This window comes from Lontra canadensis, unplaced genomic scaffold (assembly GCF_010015895.1).
Source record: "Lontra canadensis isolate GAN:19392208 unplaced genomic scaffold, GSC_riverotter_1.0 scaffold27, whole genome shotgun sequence".
NCBI lineage: Eukaryota > Metazoa > Chordata > Mammalia > Carnivora > Mustelidae > Lontra > Lontra canadensis.
In genome coordinates, this window is record NW_022631021.1 from 17,253,452 (window position 1) to 17,276,360 (window position 22,909).

General features: G+C 35.3%; 1 protein-coding gene across 2 annotated transcripts in view; it reads right to left on the reverse strand.

Annotated features, from left to right (window-relative positions):
* FAM83B (family with sequence similarity 83 member B) overlaps positions 1-22,909 on the reverse strand; it is a 57,116-nt gene that overhangs the window by 20,505 nt on the left and 13,702 nt on the right. The gene's annotated exons all lie outside the window — the stretch shown is intronic.

Genomic DNA, 22,909 nt, shown 5'->3' on the forward strand with positions numbered 1-22,909 from the left:
CAAAACAATGTGATGAACAATGTCCTAAAAAAGTTGCATTCTTTGATTTTTCTATCTGCCTACCTATCCATCCATCTATCCACCCACCCAATCATCTATCCACCCACCCATCGATGCATTCTTCTTCTTTTTTTAACCACTGAAACTTCAGCATTTTTAGGTATAAGGGAAAAGCTAGGTGAACCAAAAGAATAAAATGGGAAAGAGTGTAATTAGGTTGATGGCATAAGATCTCAGTGGTGTTAAAAGGGGATGGAGTGAGCACAGGAAGAAGAGTTTGTCTTCAAATTAGGTTACACAAAAGTGTTAAGACCACAGGGAAGAAGAGAACCAGTGGTAAGTGACAGAAATACCATAGAATTCATGGCTGGAGTTAAAGTGGTCCTCTGGGTGTGTGGTCAGTAAGAGTTCAGATTGTGGGCTTGCACGGGAATAAAAAAGAGCTGCTTTCAGAAATACAGTAAAAAGTTAGGCGGAAATTAAAAGAGTTTGTGGTGTAAAGTAGGACCAATTGGGATAAAAAATGTGAACTTGTCGTTGACTTTTAAGCAAGTTTTTGAGAAATTTTCTGGCAATGTTCAAGAGCTATCAAAGACATTTATGTAGCAAATAGGAAAATCTTAATACTGACTAGATATTTAATAATATTAATGATTTTTTTAGGTTTGATTTTTTTTTAAAGCCCTTATTTTTTAGAGAATGAAACTGAAACAATTACAGATGAAATGAAATGATCTGATATATATATATAATTTTCTTTGATTTAATTCAGCAGCAATGGGGAGTATGGAGGAAACAAAACTGACCACAAGTTGGTCATTACTGAAATGAGTGGTGGGTGCATGAGGTTTCATTATATTATTTGCTCTTTTACATATGTTTGAAAACTTCCCTAACAAGAGAATTACTCAAGAAACTAGACTTTGACTCAACCTATCTTATTCTTTTTTCTTTTCCTATTTTTATCTTTTTAACTCATGCCATCCATGCTAAATTTTCCATTTATTTTTGTACTCATTCTTCCTACGTCACTTTTCGAGGTTTCCTTTTCTTCTACAAATGTCTGTCCTTACATATCTATTTGAATCTGGGATCAGCCACTTTCTAATTGGGTGAAATCGAGAAAGGAAAATTAATCTCTTTAAGCCTCAAATTTCTCATCTATAAAATCAAGTAAGTAACTCCTATCCTGTAGAATTGTTAGAGAAATTAAGATCACGTGTATCACGTTGCTGGTAAGTGGCCCATGATAAAGAATAATAAGTATTATAAGCACATGGCAAAGGATCATTAAATAGTTGCTATTATTAAAAAAAATGTTGGTGATAACATACATTAAGAATAGCCATTTTTGTTATATTGAGCAGAACTTTATAGTCCCTAATTTAACGAGAAGACGAGTGAAGTATTTCACATTTCTCACTTCATTATCCTCTTCTTTTATAATGCTGATCTAAAAGAAATATTCTTGAATCATTAAAACAACAACTACTACAAAATAGAACAAAACTTTCTATTCCTGCTTTAAGAGGCTGCATTCTTTACTTGGGCAATAATTGTTTTACTTTAATGACAACCATAAATAATTAACATGACATTTAAAAAAAACAAACATACTGCATGACAAAAATACCACAAATCCTATTTATTCTAGTAATTTTTATTTGAATAAGGAACTTAAATATCAAGGAGTTAAAGTCATGAAATAATTGCAGTGGCTTTTGTATTTAATTCAACACATTGCCATGTCCTCCTTACAGTCAAATCGTATGTACTTAATCCCTTGCTCATTTAACTCGATACTCCTCTTTTCTCTCTTGGGTAATTTTTACACTACTAACTTCTGTGAACTGTGTATTATTTTTCACTTTGGTGCTTGAAAGTTGCAAGACAGCACTCTTTTGGTATAGGGAGCAATGTTTCTAACAGCTAGGAGATACGGGCATTAATTTTCAGGAGATCATCAAGCTAAATTGGAAAACTTTGGCCACATTACATAGACTATTTCCTGAATAATCCCTCTCCCACGCACTTCAGGTTTCTTAAGCATTTTGAACACCTAATAGCAGTCATTCTAGACAAATAAACAATATACAGACACAAAACAGTAAATATTTTTCAGTGGGGCTCTAATAAGAAGACACAGATTTTTTTGTATTATTAGCAGCTATTTTATTTTCAAGTTTTCAGTAATATTATTATAATCCCATTGTGAAAATATTCATTTTCTCTACTGAGAAAATGATGAAGTATAATTTATTTGTTTTCCCAAGGCAGGTTCATAGCAAGGGATGGGTCAGATGTCTACTTAAAGTCTGTTTCTGTTTCTTACATATTTTGTATCTGAAAGCTGAGGTTTTATCAAAATGAGACTGCCATCAAGAGCTGAAATAATCACATTTATTCTAACCATTTCCATTTCATTAAACCCAACTGTTTCATCTATAAAATTAAGAAAGTCCCATGTCCTCTTATATAACCCTTGATTAATTCTACATAAATATGTCATTTAGAAAATAAAATGTGTTCCATATAATATATCCTCAAGCATCCAGTCAAGCTGTAAATACAGGTAAAATGGAAGTTAATGATTAAAGAGGAACAGAATGAGATGAGGACAAAAAGAAGAAAAACTATATAAAAATTCTCTTGGAATAATACATTAAATTTGTACTTCCATTCTAACAAAATTCAGACTGGAGTTTCAATTTGGGCAAGTAAGATTTTTTTTTTTTAAAACTAAATATGCCTATAATTTAGGTTTCTTGAGACTCAATTTTTGGAAACAGATCAAATGGCAAAAGAAACTTATACCAGATAGGCATTAAAACATTAAGATAATCACGGCAGAAGAATAAAATTATCCTAATGATTAAAATGTGGAGCAACTCAATAAGAAATCCAAGCATAGCTTTTATTAGTGAGCTAGTCATATGCAGCAGTAAGCCTGCCAACTGGTAAGGGGTCCAAAGTAATTTGTCCTCTGAGAGGATGTAGAAAAGGGCTATGCAAAATACTCTTGGGAATTTAAATAACTGATAGAATGTAGCATTTTAAATAACATATTTAGTTTTAAGTTAAATTATAATTCATGAGCATCTAGAAAAGACTCCCATCCCTACTTCATATTACCACTTAAAAGATTATCTCACTTTTTTTTTAGACTTAATATTAGATTTGCCCTTTTCTATATTGAACTCAAATTTTCTAAGTAAAATTTAGGGGCATTTCTTTCAATTCTAGCATCTGGGTCAGAAAGTAAACAAATCAGCAGTTAGCAAAATTCTTGTAACAAAAAAGTTATAAAACATTTGTCTATTATACAAATACAGAGTTTGTCTAATTCTCTCCACCCCCAGAGTAAAAATTACAAAAAAAACTCACACTAAGTAAAGAAAAACAGCAATATTTTCATAGTTATGCCAGGAACAATGGCATCTCCCTTTCATACTAGAGTATGCATTTTGTTTTTGTTTTGTTTTTTTAACAAAACTGAGATTATATTATTTAAGTAATGCCATACATTGGTCATTACAGAATATTCACCTATTATTCAAACTGTCATAACATCACATGTTCAAAAAACAGAGTTCTCCAAAGCAGTGTGAAGAATGCAGTCTGGAAAGAGAAAGACCAGTTAGAATTCTGCTACAAAAGCCCAGAGCCCTAACTGGAAAAGGGGATTCTATCTTGCAGAGTTCTGGTAGAAAAACAAATTTCCTGCAGGGTTTTAATGTTGACAAATTTGTGAAAAGACAATTTCAGAAATGTGGGCATAGTTATGGGTACCAAGAAGGGAGATGGAAGCCTGGCACTCAAGCAGGGAGTGTGCCTGGAAAAGAACCAAAAAGAAAATGAACTATTCTCTGTCCTGTCTTCACTCTCTTGCTGATGCCTCCCATTGGGCATCTTACTCCCCAAGAGGAAAGCAGGCAGGGGGGACCCAGGTGATGCAGGCTACTGTAACAGCCTCCGAAATCCAAAGGGCAGAGAAAGGTGGAACACAGATCTGACAAACATGGGGCAGGAGGATAAAACACTCACAGATGTAGAACACAAGCCAGATTTCAACAATATTTAGGATGTAGATAACAAAAACATGTGACAGTCAACTGGATGGTGGGGTACACGAGGAGAGTGTACTTCTGGAAAATGTCCAGATTTCTAGATTGTGTGACTGATAAGTTGATATCATCAATGACAGGTACAGGCAGATGGGAGGTTGGAAAGAATGAACTTGGCTTTGGGTCTGTTGAGTTTCAGCCATCTATGTGACACAGTATGTGGAAACGTATACTGGCTGCTGGCCTCTGGGGCCGGGGCTCAGAAGAATGCTTCTGGCTTCCAATTTCACATATTCCATTCTATATTTCAGACTATTCAAAAACATTTATGGAATCAAACAGGAATTTTTTTTTCAACTGCGGATTTTTTATAATGGGATTCACCAATCCAACTTTTCTTCTTAGTTTCACACATCACTGCGTATTCCATGCATCCCATTCTGATGGCCATATTCTTTCACTATCTTTCATATTGTACTTTTGCAGTTCCTTTTGTTTAAAATCCCCATCTTCCCCTTCCTCTATGAAAATCCAACTTTACCTTTCAGTCCCTTGCTTACCTGTAGGTCCCTTTCACAAAGCCTTTGCCAATTCCCTGACCCTAAATTAACTGCATTTTAACTTGTATTCATATTTTATTCATATTCAGTTTATATTAATTTATATTGGATTTTATTTATAGTCCATCTGTAGGTTATTTATACTTTTAGCGTAGCCATTTATTTCACTCAGCTCCACTGCTTACTTATTCAAGGAAGAAATAAGCTACCAGAGGGTGGGAGGTATACCAGTCATTTTTGTGTTCCTATCAATTTACCATAAAACAATAATATTACTGATATTTCTCCAAAGCATCAAGTGTAGTTATTTTCAAATAGTAAACAAGCAAATATTTTAAAGGAATATTTACATTTCTTCTTTTGAACTCCTCAAGATTCTTGTGATTTTCTAAATAAAGCACTGTCTCAGAAACCTCTCATGGTGGTTGCCATTTAAAACTGACAGAATTTAAATCAATCAATCAATCTGACAGAGTTCCAGGAAGGAGGTAGAAGGAAGCACATGGACTGTTATTGCTATGTTTACCGTCTTGTGTTTATAGGCAATATTTTATGTATGTGCACCTGTATGAAAAAGCCAGAAGATTCCAAGAGGTTATTTGCCTGCTATTCAAATAAAGTAGGTGCTGAAATGCACTGTGATTGCCACAGATAATATATATTAAAAATGTGGGTCTCAGTAAATTGGGAATACAAACATTTGTACTGTGGAAGGTATTAACAAGAGTCCTATTTCTCAAAACAGCCCTATGAGTTGGGCTGGACAAGGAGTATTACACACCAATGACATCCATGACAAAAAGCTATTGATCACAGAAACTAAGATATTTATTTTATACCACACAGTAAGCGATGAAGTTATGACTAGAACTAATTTTCTTCTAGTTCAGCAGTCTAAGATGATGTCATATGAGCCCATCTGTATCAGTAAAAAATGTGTTTACTGGAGGAGATTCCAGAACATGGTGGCCATGTCTTGTGATAGAGTTCAACTTGATCCCAGATGTATGGTTAATGCTTCACTGATAATAAGAGGCAAAGAATAGTCTGATGCAGAGTTGCATTCTTGAAATAAAGCTATATGCTACGTTCTGAATGTTATCTAAAAAATTCTGACACTCTGCATATTATTGTCTTTGGATTAAACTAGTATTGAATTCTACTTTCTCTCTATTTAGTCTATGTAGAGCCATTATCTAAAACCATTATGGACAGAGCCTTAGTCTGAAGAGTCCGTTCCAAATGTATATAAACTCTTTATGGGTGATTTCTAACATATGCGTAAGTTATATGAGACATGAAAATTACTAGATTTTTTTCCTAAAAAGTATAGCTGAAAAGTGGTTGGTTGAAAAATCTATCTCATTAATTTAAAAATTAAAAATCAAGTAATCAAAGTGAATCATGTTCATCTATGCTAAAGTTCATAGAATATTATATAAGACAGGTTTCAGAATGTTTAAAGGAGCTCCTCTCTTTGGTGGTAGAACTATATCTTAGAAATATTTTTCAGAATGGAAGAACCTTAAAGGAATCGAAACTGTAAAAGTATAAATAGAATGGCTCATGAAAGAAACTACTTAGTTTCTAATAAAGAAACAAAGGGGAAAAAAGTGGAATGAGAGAATAAGGAATTTGAGAGTGAATGAAATTACTGACTACAACTTCTATTAGTGGAATATCTTCCCAGCATCCTTGCCAGCATTTGCTAGGCATTTTTTTCCCTCCAGGGAATCCCAAGAAAGCAATGCTCTCCATTTGGTCAACAAATGAGGTAGCAACAGCTGCCTTTTATTACACAAATATCAAGTTCACTTTTTTTTTTCCCTCTAAATTCTGGTAAAGGAAACCCTTAAATAAATAGTGGTAATTTTTTTAATCCCTTGAGTGGATTTTCTTTCATAATGAGTTCTATATCACATCTGTTTAATGCCATTCTTTTGATAAAAATCATATGGTAACTCAAGTTAAATGTGTTACCATAACATTTACGATATTTGGTCCCTTTCCAAGCCATAATAAAAAAAATCTTAGCTTTAGAAACTGAGATTCCTTCCATTTTTTATATTCTCTGAAATTTTTAAACTACAATGTTTAACTGGAACCCTGCAGAGAATAAAGAAATTCATTCATTAATCAAAGGCATAAATTAGGTCAATTCTGACCTCTAAAATTCTTTTAAACTCTGAGATTCCATGCTCTTTTTAAAAAAACAAAAACTAAAACAAACACAAACAATACCTTCATAAAACACATCCCCTATGAAAATGTTACCAAGATTTCTATTTTCTTGGTCTCATGCCATCAAGAGGCTCCTTATGTTATAAGCTAAAGAGATGTTAGGTATAGAAGTTGAAAGTAAAGATCACATGAGAGCAAAGAAAATAGGGAACTGAAGAGACACAGAACTCCTTTTATGAGAATGGCTAACAGTACTCAAAAGTGTTAGCCACAGAATGAAACATTTTACTTTTATATTTTAGCAACATTGTAACAATGCTTCGGAGTTTGATGGTTTTCCACTGTAACGTTTCTAAACAACTGAGATCAGTAAATACAATTATACTGTCTAAGAAAAATAATGCATTCTTAAATACTATTTGATTGAATAAAATAATGATAGGAACAATCTTCTTTAGTTTAATTAAAAATATACTAAGACTTATCTCAATAATAGCTGTACATTACAGAAACAACATCAACAACAAAAGAGGCTGGAATACATTTCTAACTTTTTTTTTTTTTTAACAGTTAATGAGCATTCAAGAAAGGGCACAGAGTAAAAATGGATGCAAAGCACATATTAAAAAGTAGGCTTTCTCCATATAACTGTAATGGGATTTATATTTGATGGTACTGTTTACTCTAAATACACTGCAATAATAACATAAAATGGAAATGGGCACTTCATAGAACAATGAATTTTAATACAATCACACAGGAATGTCTAACCAAAAGTGTTCATGAATACATATTGAATGAAAGAGACTGCAACATCCTGCTGGACCTGTGGATGGATATTTCACCATGTTGTTATTTAGTCAGAGCATTTTACCAGGACTTAAAGATAATTCTTAGCAACACTGTATCAAATCTCCATGTTTTTAAAATCACCAATAGCAACTGTAGGAATAGTAAATAACAACTTCTGCTTTGACAGTATACTCTAGGGTAGTGACTTAGATTGAGTTCTGAGTCTAGTAAAATAAGGGTTTTTTTAAAATTTCAATTTAGATGATCAGATAAAATAAAGTAGCAGCTCCATTCAGTCCATGTGTCACCTATACAGAATCATTGTCACAGGTTCGGTTGCTTTTATCTGTTCTTGATAGCATAAATGACCTAGTTTATTTCTAAACTGAGCCAGACATTCTGTAAGCTGTGGCCTTTGAAAGTGCCACTTAAATGGAGTTCAGGTTCTCCGCAGTGATGGAATAGGGTGGGCGGCTGAAGCAAGATCGGATTCTACATTTAGTTCCATCAGCACACACACACGGATGCCTTTACATCGGAACAATGGGAGACCCGTTTCCTAAGGAGTGGACACCTGGCCGCATGGTCGGTATGAGAGCAGCTCCGACAGGCACGGATGAAGCTCACAGTGACTTCCAACTGCTCCAAAGCCTGACATTTTCTCTGCAGCAGTTCCGCTTCCCCTTTGCTTTCCTCACCCTCTTCCTCTTACCTTGAGTGGAAACAGAGAAGACTTTACACTGAGGAAGCGGCATGACATTAGCAAGTGGCCTGCAGCTCCTCCTCATCTCTGCCTCCTGCATTCCTACTTCCACCTGACTACTGCCTCTGGGATTCCTTTCCACTCCCTGCCAGAACATCCCTTTTCCTTACAGGTAATCAGTCCTCCCTCCCATCCCCGACTTTCTCCTCTCAGCACTTTCTCTTCTCTCACTTTATTTCTCTCTCTTTTCCCCCGTTTCTCTGTCCCTCTAGATGTATTTCTCTTTGCTTTGCTTCTCTTGACCCCTTGGCTTCTCCAGAGTTAGTTTTTGCCTCCCGAGGCCACTTGGCCAACTTTGGTGTGTGTGAGGTTCACGTAGCCTGAGCTAAGCTCTGGGTCTATTGCTGGCCTCACAGCTCTAGTGCTAATGTCATCTACAGTCTCAGGTTTTGAATCTCTTAGTCTGGTATCTTAATGCTCAGAACCTCTTAAGCCCATCCATGAAACAAACACTAACAAATGAAATGGGGAGAGGAGAGTCATGTCCATCTGTATATTTTTTTATTTAAAACAGACAAATGAACAGTATACTGAGCTCTCATTCTCTGCCAGACACTGTGAGAGGTACTAAATTGTGGTCAGATGGAAAGGGGTCAGGGTACTGTAGATGACTGTTTATCTTAAATTACCTTAGAAAAGTGTGGGAGGCAGTATCTAGGTTACAACAATATTCAATCTATAGGCAATAGTACTTCACTTGACAGGGTGCCTTAGGACTTTTGGAAGATAATGCTACTCACTACTTTTAAATAAATTTTGCTTAGGTGAACTTGTTAACTGCCTACATATCAACATAATTACTTATCATTACTCCCTAACCCTGTTAAATATATATCTGAGAACTACTTTGCATTTTAGAATAAAGAGAAATAGTCTTTCATTTATAATTTTTTAAAACATTGACTCAATACTTAATTAAACATTGAACAATATGTAAACAAAGACTTTAAACTATTTTTGATTAGTCACAGGAGACTTAAAATAAAAAGCAAATATCTTGGCCAAATGGGGTGGGGCAGTAACAATTGAGGGTGCATGACATAATTTTCACTCTAACGAAGAACTCTTCCTTTAGTCCTACTGGATAAGGGTTGAAACTGATTCCTTAATGAGGAAGAGCTGGGCAGTGCTAGCAGAACCTACTCTATATGTGCATGATGTGTAAATATATGGAGTTGTGATTCTAATATTTTCCTGGAAAATAACACATGAATATATAGAAAAATTCATAAAAATCTGAGTAAGTAAAAACTGTAATATTTTGCTAGAGTTAAATAGTATGGTACTAACACATAAAAAATAGGCCAGCTGAAAGGAATAGAAAAAAAATAACAAAGGAAAGAAGAATGAGTAAAAAATATATTCAAGATGCTTTTTGATACAGATGATTTTAGAACAGTTGAGAAAAAACAATGTATTACATAAATGGACTTAGGAAGTAAGAAAATAAAGACTAATACTTCTATAGAAAAATGATTAAAACCAATATACATATCCAATAAATGTACGAGAAGATGTACATGACCTCAATAACAGACAGGATTGCAAATTAAACTGGTTATCAGGTTTTACCAATCACCATGTCAAAAAACCAAAATGATTAGCAACAGTCAGTGTTGTCAGGTAATGAGAGAAAACAAGTACTCATATGCAATCTCAGAGGGAGTACAAATTGAAATAATTTCCTAGATGACAATCTGGCAATGTTCTTTACAGTTAAAAGGTGACTATACCTTTTACTACACCAGACCAATTCTCTGGACTTATCCTAAGGGGGATCATTACTCAAATGTAGAGGTGTAAGTACATGCATGTTCAATACGCCATTCTCTAAAATTTTAAAAGCAACCTAAATGTCTGGGAAATAAAAGGGCATTAGTTATGGTACATCCACATAGCAGTAAAAAAGTGATGAAGATATGCCAGATTCAAAGAGTATGTAGGATAGAAACCCATTTATTGAAATATAGAGAAATATACATAGAAAAAATCTACCACTATACTCACCAAATTATTTCAGGTTATTTTTATTTTCTTCTATGTACCTCTTGTGCTGTATTACAGTTATGATAAGTAGAGATAGTTCCATTTTTTGGATTATCAAAATGTATTTAAATATTTATGAAATTAAATTATAAAGATTTTACCTTACATAATTGGGAGTCAGTCATTCTGAACAAATCATTTTGGTTTATCCTAAAAGCTGAAGTTAAAGAGCCCCTCAAGATTCTTGTGCATAGAGAGAGAAAATACAGTAACCAGCACTCTAAAAAATTCTGTCTTCATGAGACTTATTTCTGCCCAAGTGCATGATGGGTTATGCGTATAAAAGATTTTAGACATCACTAGTAGAGTAATAGAAGTAAAATGAAGAGAACACTCTTAAATCTTACTCTTATACAATATGAGGGAGGTCTGCCTAGAATTCTACAGTCCTTTTATCTTAAGACAAAAGTATTGGACATTGTCAAAAACAAGATGATTGTAATTAAGAAGGCCATGTGTAGCCTCTCTGATAACCAAGACAAACTGATTATAATTCTCAGAAAGACGATTATCACAAGAGAGTTGGAGACTCTCATGAGAAGCCAGGACAATCCCTACTAATGTGTCCCTAGGTAAGACAAAATTCTATCTAGGGATCAGACTTCCAAAATTTCTACTTCTGGTAGTTGGTAGAGTCAAAAAAATGGAAATAGGATCCAAAATTACTAAAAGTGAATTCACGATTTATAGACTCACATAGGCCTCTGAAATAGAAACGTAGAGGCATTTGGGGACACAGTCTTCCAATTTCAGAGTCAACATCACAAAACACAATTACTCTGCTATCTCACAACACGCTGTTTGATTTCAGTGTCAGAAGCAAAACACAGAGATATAGGAAACAATGTTCAATCCCAAAAGGCAATCCTTTTACCATGAGTTAGATGAAATAAACAACTGTCCTGAAAGTGATTCAGGCAAACGGTGGCACAATCACATATGATGAATGCAAATAAAGACAGTCTTCTTCTTCTTCTTCTTTTTTTTAAGATTTTATTCATTTATTTGACAGAGAGAGAGAGAAGCGAGAGAGGGAACACAAGCAGGGGGAGTGGGAGATGGAGAAGCAGGCTTCCGGGAGAGCAAGGAGCCCCACTGGGGACTTGATCCCAGGACCCTAGGATCATGACCTGAGCTGAAGGCAGACGCTTAATGACTGAGCCACCCAGGCACCCCAATAAAGTCAGTCTTAGTCTCCCTAAATAAGACAGACCCAATGATGGGAAAACAGCTAACATCTAAAGACTGGAAAAGGAGGCAGGAGAGGGGCTCCTGAAAGAAGATTCAATCTGTCAAATTAGCTACTTGCCATACAAATGACACACCTGTCACTAAACAACATCGACCTGTCAGAGTTAAAGTGCTTAATTATCTTAAATTACTTCTTTATCAAGCTGGTTAATAAAAATGATCTGCATGTAAAATACTGACTTCTCTTCAAAGTCATTCCAAGGTAGAACTTAGTATTACCTCAACAGCACAACTTCAGCCAGCAACTGTTCTTTTGTTTCAATATTAAAGGAATGGATAAAAAGAGCATGGCTATTTTTATAAGAACCTACATGTCATTTTATTAACTACCTCTATCATGGCAACACTGTGTCACCACAGAACTTTTAAAAGCTTCTTTCAGTGAGTATGTGATGTGTTACATATTCTTTCATAGGACAGAAAAGTCTTTAACATAACGGTTTCAGGGGATAAGACCATCACCTGTTGGCCTTATTATAACGGGCTTTTACCATGTTTGTTTCAAGTGGATAATAATATACAATTTTTTATAAAAGTGAGTCACATTGTACATCTGATGCAATTTTGCCTACTGAGATACTATGTTGAGCTCGGTGTTTACCAAATTCCCTAGTCCCTGTGGTGTTTCCAGTCTAGGAAAACACGGCTAATGTATTAAGAGGAGGGCAACAGATTTCAAGGATAATAACCTTAAAAAAAAAAAAAAATCAGGATCAATATAAATTATATTCTGAGGCATTTATATTTTTAACCTTCAGGCTTGTTCTTTTTAGACTACTCAAGAATCCTGATTTGGCTAGATAGACAGATTCCCAGTTCTTCTACATATGTGTCAATAATAGCTTTTGTTGCCAGCAACTCAGCAAAGTTGACTTGTGTCAAAGAACAGTCATGTTCTATTGAAGAAATTTAAATTCTGACCTATGACTGCCCTTTAATGTCTGAATACACAATTAACATTGCTTTGAATGGTGAGTATACCAGTGCCTGCTGTTACTTAGCAGTTACACACCTAAAAAGATTTCTTGTGGTCTTGCATCCATATTTCCCAGCCATTCTTATTAAGTAGAATGGGCCGTCTATCATGCCCTTTGGTTTTGGCATCTCTCACTTTCTTGTTAAAGGGACGTATTTGAGGCTTACCACCATTTAATAGTTGGCTCAGCCTTCCTATGTCATGCATTTTATTTACAATGTATATGTGTCGTAGGTATCTATGCATATATTGTCACTGATATATCCCTTTTCCTCCCTTCAGTCATCAATATTTACTTGATTAAGAGAAAAGACAGAAACTGTAAAACCAAAATTATTATTTTGTAAATGCTTCTTTTCGAGTATGTGAAAATATAAATGACATTTTATTTTTGGTATATTTGAAATATGAAACAAAAGTGTTCTCAACCACTGACTCCTTTTTCAGTAGTACTCTCGTTTTTTTCTGCCTTAATATTCTTCAAGAATACCACACTCTCATCAAGAAAAAGCTAGCTTTACATGGTGATTCCTACTGTGTCCAAGAACAGTGAGCAGTCTGAAAAGGCCCCCAGAGATTCTGATATGCTGTCATGGTGGGATGAGGCTGGGAGTGCCTCACTCTCTTCCAATCACCCCACCCCACTGAAAGGCAATGATCTAAAGATAAATAAGTTCTATGTTCTTGCTTTCAAGTTGTGCCTTGTAATTTACATGAGGATACTAAAAGCTGCAAAACCCCACCATTAAGCTGAAGTATGCTATAATAATTATTACATTAATAACTTCATGTACATAATTACATTTGCACATAAATGCACATTTTCACAAAATCCTAGTCAATTTCAAATGTGATACCTCATTTTGTAACCATTCATAAACTATATATCGTGGAATAATCTATTTTAACCTCTTTCATGTATCGGTTTTATTTTTGTCTGTTTTTACCTGAATCATTTCATTATGAATCATTTCATTTTAAAAACTGTGCTCTGGGTCATCTGGCCCCTGGAGCTCAACTTACCTTCAGTCACCAATGAACCCCTGAAAAGCATTCAATTTGGTAATTTCCACTAGCTTTTGAAAAGAATACTGACAGAACCAGGTAGAGTGCTGGAATATTGTGCATTTTGATTCAGGCACAAATTTGCCACATTTACTACTGCATCCTCAATTCACAGTGTAAAATCATATTTGCTTGTGATTCTTAAAATGCTTAAGACAGAAATGTTTGGGTAAACCTGGAACCTATTCTCCTATTCACATAAATGCTATACATAATGTGTGTTTAAAATATAATAATAAGACCTTCCTGATTCTACTTTATCCATTTATACCACTAATTTTGGATTTCATAACCCATCAGAACATTTTCTATTCATCATTTTGATTTAAGAAAGAGCTGGGTATTTACTCGGTGCTCAGAATTTCAAAGTATACCAGACAAAGGTCCTTTCTCGAGGGCTTCCAAGTCTAGCTGGAGAAACAGGGGCATAAACAAAGATGTGGATCACAGCACGAGTAAGTGCTACAACAAAGTGCATGGGAGCACGGAAGGCCATACTGAACTAACGTGGGAAGTTCAGGAAACATTTAGCAAAGACAATGTGTTAATTAAAACTTGAAGGTTAAGAAGAAATTAACAGGAAGGAACACTGCAGGAGAACAGACAGATAAGAGTTTCCCACAACAGTATGGGCAAGAGATCATGCAAGCCTGAAGTAGAGCAGATGGCACTGGGGACAGACAGATAAAGCCAGTTTCGCATATGTTGGTGAGACAATCAACAGGTCTTGATAAAAAAAAAAAAAAAAAAAAAAAAAAGGAAAAAAATTAAATGGGGGTAAAAGAAGGTATATGGGAGAAGGAAAGTTAAAAAAATCTTATTTCAAGGTTACTATTTTCAATGCATGGTAAGATGGTGATACCATTATCCTAGTGAGAAAATATAAATGTAATATCCAATTTGTAAGAAGGGTAGAGATAAAGAGTTCAGTTGGGCAAGTACTAAGTTTGGGGTAGAGGAGGCATTCGGATGGAGATGTCCAGAAGACAGTGATTGTGAACTAATGATGTGCAGCAATTCATTCTTTCTGCTTTTGTCCCAATTCTCAACAAGTAACAAATGACCTACAAGCCCAGCCATCTCCAGGTCTGAGTCTCTGCACAAAGTATAGTGAATACCCGGGCCTGCTTCCCACCTGAAAACAGCTAGTGATAAGTCTCCCAAGGAATCGTATTATTCCTGCAGTGTCCTGGGGTTGGCTGAAAATTCTTTTCTGAGCTATAAGCAGCTTAGGAGGAGAACAGCAACTGACAGCAAAAGGCCAGTTTGAGTATGCCAGAACCTTCTTGTTCATCTCCAGCATTAATTCCCAGGGGACATATAAAGAAAGCTATGTTGGTTCCTTGGAAACGCTACTTAAGCAAAGAAAAGAAAAAAGAAAAGAAAAGAAAAAGGTAAAGTAGCTAAACATCCAAAGAGATAGGGAGAAGGTAACATTAGCCACTCTAAGACTCTAAGAAAGGCCAACCTGAATAGAAAAAGCAAAGTATGTAAGTGATACCATGATTTTGAGCATGCCTGAAAATGCTGGTAAAAATGTATACTAATTCAGATATTTTCCTTATTCAGGTGTTCTCTTTGGCACAAATAATTGATTGTTTGACTTGATTGAGCTAGAACACTCAAATTCTTTAAACTGTAAGGTGGCTGATTAGGAAAACAGGACAGGCATTATTTTTCTTTGGTACATGCCTAATCCCTCCCTGCTTGCCAAAGCATTATGGACTGTGAACTGAGTTACTCAGTTCTTCCTCGGTGAGATATCTCAGTGTTGCTTCCATGTCTTTATTACTGTCATATTATCCTACTCGTCCAGAACAAAAAAGTTACTAAGAAGTCCCAGAATATAAATCTACCAAACAAAAGCTTAAACTCTTTGACCTGAATTTGACAGCTAACTTAACAGTTAGCTTTTTATGTTCTTTTGTATTTTTCTAGAAATCTGCCAAATTTTTTAGATGGAAATTATTACGATTTCTGTCAAAAGTTCTAAGACAATTTCCTTAACCCTCTGCCCCTCTATTCTATTCATAGAGACCACAATATTATGTAAGTAAATGCCAGAAATTTTGACTTTATTTAGGAGCCTTCTATTTATAAGATTTAAACTACCCAGAATACATAATAATGCAATCAAGGCTTCCTTATCAGCAAGATTATAAACATTATTTTAGATTAATGATGGTACCCATAGCTGTGTCCCATCTGAGATTTCCCTACTATCCAGATGTCATTGTTGTGGTTTTTCACTAGGTCACATGCACAACAGTGTAGCAGCAGAATTAGCAGGTAAAGTTGTCCCCGCCCTGTTAGAAGGTAGTAAGTTGTCCAAAGGGTCTCAGGGAGAGGACATGGGAAGGAATGATGCAGTGTTGAATAAAAAATTAAATGAGATATTAATAACAGAGAAGACCTCAAGTGAAAAAAATACAGATACAACTTTTAACTAAATACTAACAGTCAAGATGCGTCAAATCTATTTTTATGTTATTTTTCATTCCTATTCTTTTCCAACTGACCACTAAGAATCTAGGCTTGACTGTAATATTCAATTACGTTTAATTTTTTAAAAATATGCTTGATTTTTATTAAAGAAGGTCCTTGTTCTTGTTCTGGCTAACATACACAGTGAGTTTTCCTGATAGTTGAATGTTTTAAGTACCAAAATATTTTTGTTTTGTCCAATTGATTTTAAATGGAAAACATTCTTACGTAAAGAACAATCTTCCTTGACTTTTCAAGCATAGTATACCGAATATAATTTAAATCTGGAATTATTTAAAGGTTTCTAAGACAATGGCAAATTATTTAATTTTTTCAATGTATAAAATGCTTTTGATTTAATAAACAGTTAAATGTAACATAATCATAAGAATATTGCAGAAAAAACAATTTAGTTTGGATCACTAGTCTCTTTTCACAGGGAGATAATAAATGTTCTTGAGCCAAAAACAACTGGGTAGAAGTCTCAGGACTGCCTGCCTGTCTGCCTGCTTGCCTCCACCCCTCCCTCCCTTCCTTCCTATTTTCCTTCCCTCTTTTTTTTTAATCTTCTGTCTTTTGGATGCGTTATAGGGAACTTGCAGAATCCATGTGAAGGGATTCATTGTTTACCTATCAGAACATAGTATAAATATTTTTAATGTCAATAAATATACATGAGGATATATATGTATAATCTTAAAGCAATCAAAAATACTATTAGTGCTAATAAATGAACTCAGCAATGGTACAGGATGAAAAAAATAGTGAAAATGCATATTTACTGACAATGGCAATTTAGAAGGTTGCTGACAGTGCCAATCACTACATTCTAAGTTGTAACTGCTAAAGCTCAGAGTATTCTTTTGTCGGCTTCCCAGTTTTTCTCTTGTTATCAAGATATCAAACTGATCTTTCCTCTTGTCAGTATGGCTCCCTGTATTCTAATGTAATAGTTGTAATCTGATCTGGGTTGGGAAAGATTAGGGAGTTTATTTTAATTGTGTGTAAAGTAAAGGTAAATAGGCTCTGGAGGAGGACCAGACAGCATGCCTCACCAAAAAGCTGTAGTTTCTGGTCATGTCTATATTGGCTGTTTTAGGCCTGATTCATCAATTTCTTGGTTCTTTCCATCATTCTAGAGAGATGTTATAAACCGGCAACCGAATCTTGAAAGGTAACACGTTAGGCATATACTTTTGTTTTAAGCAGTTGATAAAGTATTTTAACCAATGATTAAAAACAAACAAACAAACAAAAAAAACTATGCCATGTTATTGGTTACTGGCTTTGAAACCCATTTTCCTTAATTTTGTTTAAGTGTCTCTCAACAGAAACAACCATTATACATAATACATACAACTCATACAAAGTTAAAACTATGAATGTGAACTTCACATGCTCAATGGTAGAACAAGCATCACCTCGGGGTGCCTGGGTGGCTCAGCCATTAAGTATCTGCCTTTGGCTCAAGTCATGATCCCAGGGTCCTGGGATCGAGCCCTGCATAGGGCTCCCCACTCAGTGGGGAACCTGCTTCTCCCTCTCCCACTTCCCCTGCTTATGTTCTCCTTCTCTTGCTATCTATCTTTGTCAAATAAATAAAATCTTAAAAAAAAAAAAAAAAAAAAGAACAGGCATCACCTTGGTTATGTGAGTGTGTATTAACATTCTCTGATGAAACAACCATGTTTGAACACATCCTGCTTGTCAGCTTGTCAAAGTAAAAGAACCACAAACTCGCACATCTACCTGAGAACAGAAAAGGTACCCACATATCATAAAGGAAATCTCAAGGAAATAAAAAGACATATAATAGAACTTAATGCAAGGCTAAAATGATAAGGACTGAAGAGGGGGCCTTTTACCCTCCCTTTCACCTTCCCAAGAATATGCTTGCTCCAGTCAAACCAAAACTTGTTCTCTCCCAGCTCAAGAATGACCATTGTTTCAATAGCTCTTTGTCATGCTCATTTTCACCCCTCCCTCCAGTATTTGGAAGTTATTGTTGTTACTGTTTTCCCACATCTCTTCTGAGTTACAAAGTCTACAAACAATAAAGTATTTGTAAACCCTTGGCAGTAAGTCAGACACGGGTTCCAATCTTCCATCTACCATGTATATCAGCTGATAATCTTGGTCAAATTACTTTCTTGAAATCTCAATTTACCTGAAAAAACGGAAAAATAAAACATACCTACAGTGTTTTCAAGGATCAAATGAAATATTCTTTTAGGCACAGGGCACCATACCTAGCACATAATAGAAAACTAAGTTGGTAGAGCTGGGATTCAAAGCCAGTCTGGATCCAGAGTCCACACTCAAAACCACAGCCCCAAGCTTGCCACGTACCCTTATATATTCTGAAATTTCTCTCTGAAAGGTATAATGTCAGATTTGTCCTTGCTCATTTCTAATACTTTTCTCACCAAACAAAGCCATTCTCCACTAGAAGCCTAAATTCCAAGGGCCTCTACATTTCTAGCATGTCATCTACTGAAACCTTAAGGAAGAGCTTTGCATTCTATTCCAGTCAAAAATAAAAATGTTAATTCAAACACCAGATGGTTGAGGACAAACCCCTGTAGAGTTGTTTCTTAGGTTCCCTAAGATGACATATATTCTTAATTAAAATCTCTTCAAGTATGTTCTCTCAAATATTAGACACCTGCATAAAACAGATTATATCTATCCATTTTTTTTGGCATATGTGTTTTTTATTGGCAGACATCAAACACATATGTTAAGTTATAGAAAGTAGGTTATAGTCCCCTAATTTAACGATGAGACTATCATCTTAAAATCAAGACATTCATCAGAATCCAACAGACTACTTATACCATCTGACCACTATTTATCAGGAAATTAAAGAAAAAAATGCTTCTAGGCCTTGAGAGTTATAAATTCTTGGTAGATCCATTGCTTCCTGAATTTAGATATGGAACACCTGGGAGAGCCACTGAGCACAGTGGATACCACAATCATCGAAGGCCACTGGCTGCATATACTACAGAATTAACGTGATTAAAGAGCAAATCACACACTGTTAAATATGAGCCTAGAAAGAACTCTTCTCTCTCACCCTTAAACTAACCCTCTACAAATATAAATGTCCAAATGGAAAAGAAGAGTTTCCTTGTGGCATAATTAAAGAGGACTGTTCTCTGACCACCATAAAACATACTGATTCAGGTTAAAATAAGATGACAAAAAAGCCAATTATCTTTTAGCACTTGTAACACTTAAAGTGATTAGATTGTCAAATCACTCCCAAAATGGAGAAGTAGGATGGCTGTAGTCATAAATATTGAGGCCTCACACATATAAATGGCTATTATAAGATACTCTTTAAGATTCCTTTTTATATTTCTTTGCATATAAATGTTACCAAAGGAGAATCCTTGGTGCTAAACTTTAGGTTTTTATAAAAAAGAATCACTTCCCATCTATATCACTTTGTTCAAGTCTTCAACCATAGATTCAATTTAGGAATCGGCTGCAACTTGTAACCTGATTTAGTAGAATTACAATATTTTAATTGGTTCATGGATGTTGACATATAACATAATTGGAAATATGAAACGTAAGATGCTGAGAATGACTTTTAAGAACCATGAGGTGATGGTAAATGATCACATCTAGAATCTCCTAAGACATAGTGTGGTTACTGAATTGATACATTGTTACTGAATTGATACTGAATTGAATTGGTTCATATTTTAAGCTCTGATATATTTACATAGTTATTAAACAGTTCAGACTTGTATAAATTTGCCTGAATTCACCAAAGTATAAAATTTATTGATGAGTAACTACAATACAAATAGACAGTGTCCGGGAACAGGTCAGTGGTTTAAATGAAGAGAATTCTAAGGAGGAATCTCATCTCACTCACAGATATCAGGCCTCCTGTGTTGGTGATCTATCATCGCATAGCAAATCACTCCCCAAATTTTGCAGCTTAAAGTAGCATACGTTTATTATCTCACAGTTTATGTGGGTGAAAAATTTGAGAGCAGCTTAACTGAGTGGTTCTGACTCAGAGTCAAGGTTGCAGTCATCTGGAATTGGCCGGGAGGGCCTATCTGCTTCCAAGATGCTTCACTTTCATGTCTGTCGGTAAGAGGTCTTATTTCCTCAGCCCACAGGCTTCCCTGTAAACTGCTGAGTGACCTCAAGTCACAGAAGCTGGCTTCCCCACAGAAAGTAGTTGAAAGGGAGCAAGGAATAGGCATCATATCTTTTGTAACCTGGTCACACCATCACTTCAGCCATGTTGTTTTCATTAGAAGAGAGTCACTAAGTCCAGTCCACACAGAACTGGAGGTATAAGATGAGAGATGAATCATATGTGATTCCAAAGTATGATGGCCTCAGTAGCTAAGAAAGTGGTGATGCCTTTCACAGAGAGATGACAGGAGTGGAGGTACTGTGAAGTTCATAAACTTGTAGCTGTTACTTGGGACACACTGCATTAAACGTCTTGTGGGCCAAACAAGTAAAGATGCCACCGGATGGTCAGCTAGAATCCAAGGCCAATGTTCAGAAGCCAGGTGACCCCACAGTTATGCGTAGCATGGTAGCTGAAGGTGTGGAGTGGAAAGCAGCACTAAGGAATAAAATGCACAAAGAGAACAGACCCAAGGAGAAAAATCTTTTAAACATTCACTTTCAGGAAACATTAAGAAACAACAGTTAATACCCATCACACATATAAATGTCCATTATAAAGTCCTCTTTAAGATTCCTTTTATATGTCTTTGCATATAAATACTATCCAAGGAGATGCTCAACATCACTCATCATCACGGAAATGCAAATCAAAACCACAATGAGATCACTTCACATCTGTCAGAATGGCTAGAATCAAAAAGAAGAAATAGCAAGTGTTGGCAAGGATGTGGAGAAAAAGAAACCTTTCTACGCTCTTGGTAGGGATGAAAATTAGTATAACCACTGTGGAAAACAGTAAGGAGGTTCTTCAAAAAATTAAAAATAGAACTACCACATGACCCAATCATTCCACTACTGGGTATTTACCCAAAGAAAATGAAAATGCTAATTTGAAAAGATACATGCATCCCCATATTTGTTGTTCCATTATTTACAATTGCCAAGACAGAGAATCAGCTCAAATGTCTGTCAATTAGATAAATTGATAAAGAAGATGTGGTATATATATATATATATATATACACACACAACAAAATATCATTCAGCCATAAAGAAGGATGAGATGTTGCCATTTGTGACAACATGGATGGATCTACAGGATATTATGCAAAGTAAAATAAATCAGAGAAGGATAAATACCATATGATGTTACCTATATGTGGAATCTAAAAAGTAAGACGAATGAATAAACAAACACAAAGCAGAATCAGACCTATAAATACAGAGAACAAACTGGTAGTTGGTGTGGGGGGGTGCGAAATGGGTGAAGATGAGTGGGAGATACAGGTTTCCAGTTATGGAATGAATAAGGGTCATGGAAATAAAAGACAGTGATGTTGTAATCTGTATTGTGACAGGTGGTAGCCACACTTGTGGTGAACATGGCATGACACATACAGTCCTTGAATCACTAGGCTATACACCTATACACCTGAAACTAATTTAACATCATGTGTCAACTACAGTAAAAAACAAAAACAAAAACAAAAATCAAAGTAATAGAATCACAGGGGTGTGGGTCAAGCTCACAGATGTTTTTTCCTCTGAAGAAAACTGATTAGAAGAGAGGGTAGCATTTGAGGTGGAAAAGCTGAAAACTTCAAGGTATTTGCTTGGACAGTGCCCAGTTGGAAAGGAAGCTTTAGGGATTTTATGAAAGCAGCCCTTGGCAAAACAAAAATGTTCAGCCCAGTTTTAAATGTTAAGCCCCATGTTAAGTGTGTAATTAAAAAAAAAATTGTTCTTATCACTGTTTCTTCTCAGTTAATATGACCACAGGAGTTGAATATATTGTTACATAGGTTATAGCAATCTGCACCAGTTTCTTCAGCAGTAACCAGGAAAAACAGAAAATAGACTTTTTTATTTCTGGAAGAGAGGAGAATTAACAAATAAGTGCATTCTTTGGGTCACATTTCCTTAAGTATTATTTTAAAATAACTGTTTGGCCTCTCAATTTCTTTGATATCACCCTTAAAAATAAAACAGTGTGGATACACATATTTATGTGAAACTAAGCTCTGGGAAATCTGTGGCTTTGAGCTCTAGGGATTTTGCTACTGTGAAACTATGTAAATAAATCCTAAAAGGTATGTTGATTGAATCAGAATTGGTCTAAACATAACAAAACATAAAATGGCAGCTGACAGAGCAATCTTTTATTTTAGGAATGAGCGCATGGTTTTTTCACATTGGACTGTTAACTGAAATACACTATTTGGAATGTAATTTACAAAGAGAAAAAGGTTAGTGTATTTGGCTCAATGGATACATTTACTGTTTGAATGTGGCAAATGTTTCTGAAAAAGATAAGGTAAACAGACACTTGAAAAAAATTAATATTACACTTTCCCAAACTTGCGTTTTATAGAGCACAACTGTGAAGAACATAAAGCTATAAAATTCTTGCTCTTGGTTTCATTCAGGGTTGTTTTCATCTTCGTGTTTTGAATAGATTATGGCATATATACTTTTGTTTTAAAAAATAAATTTACCTGAAAGTGTTAAAATACAAAAGTTACGGGGCACCTGGGTGGCTCAGTGGGTTAAAGCCTCT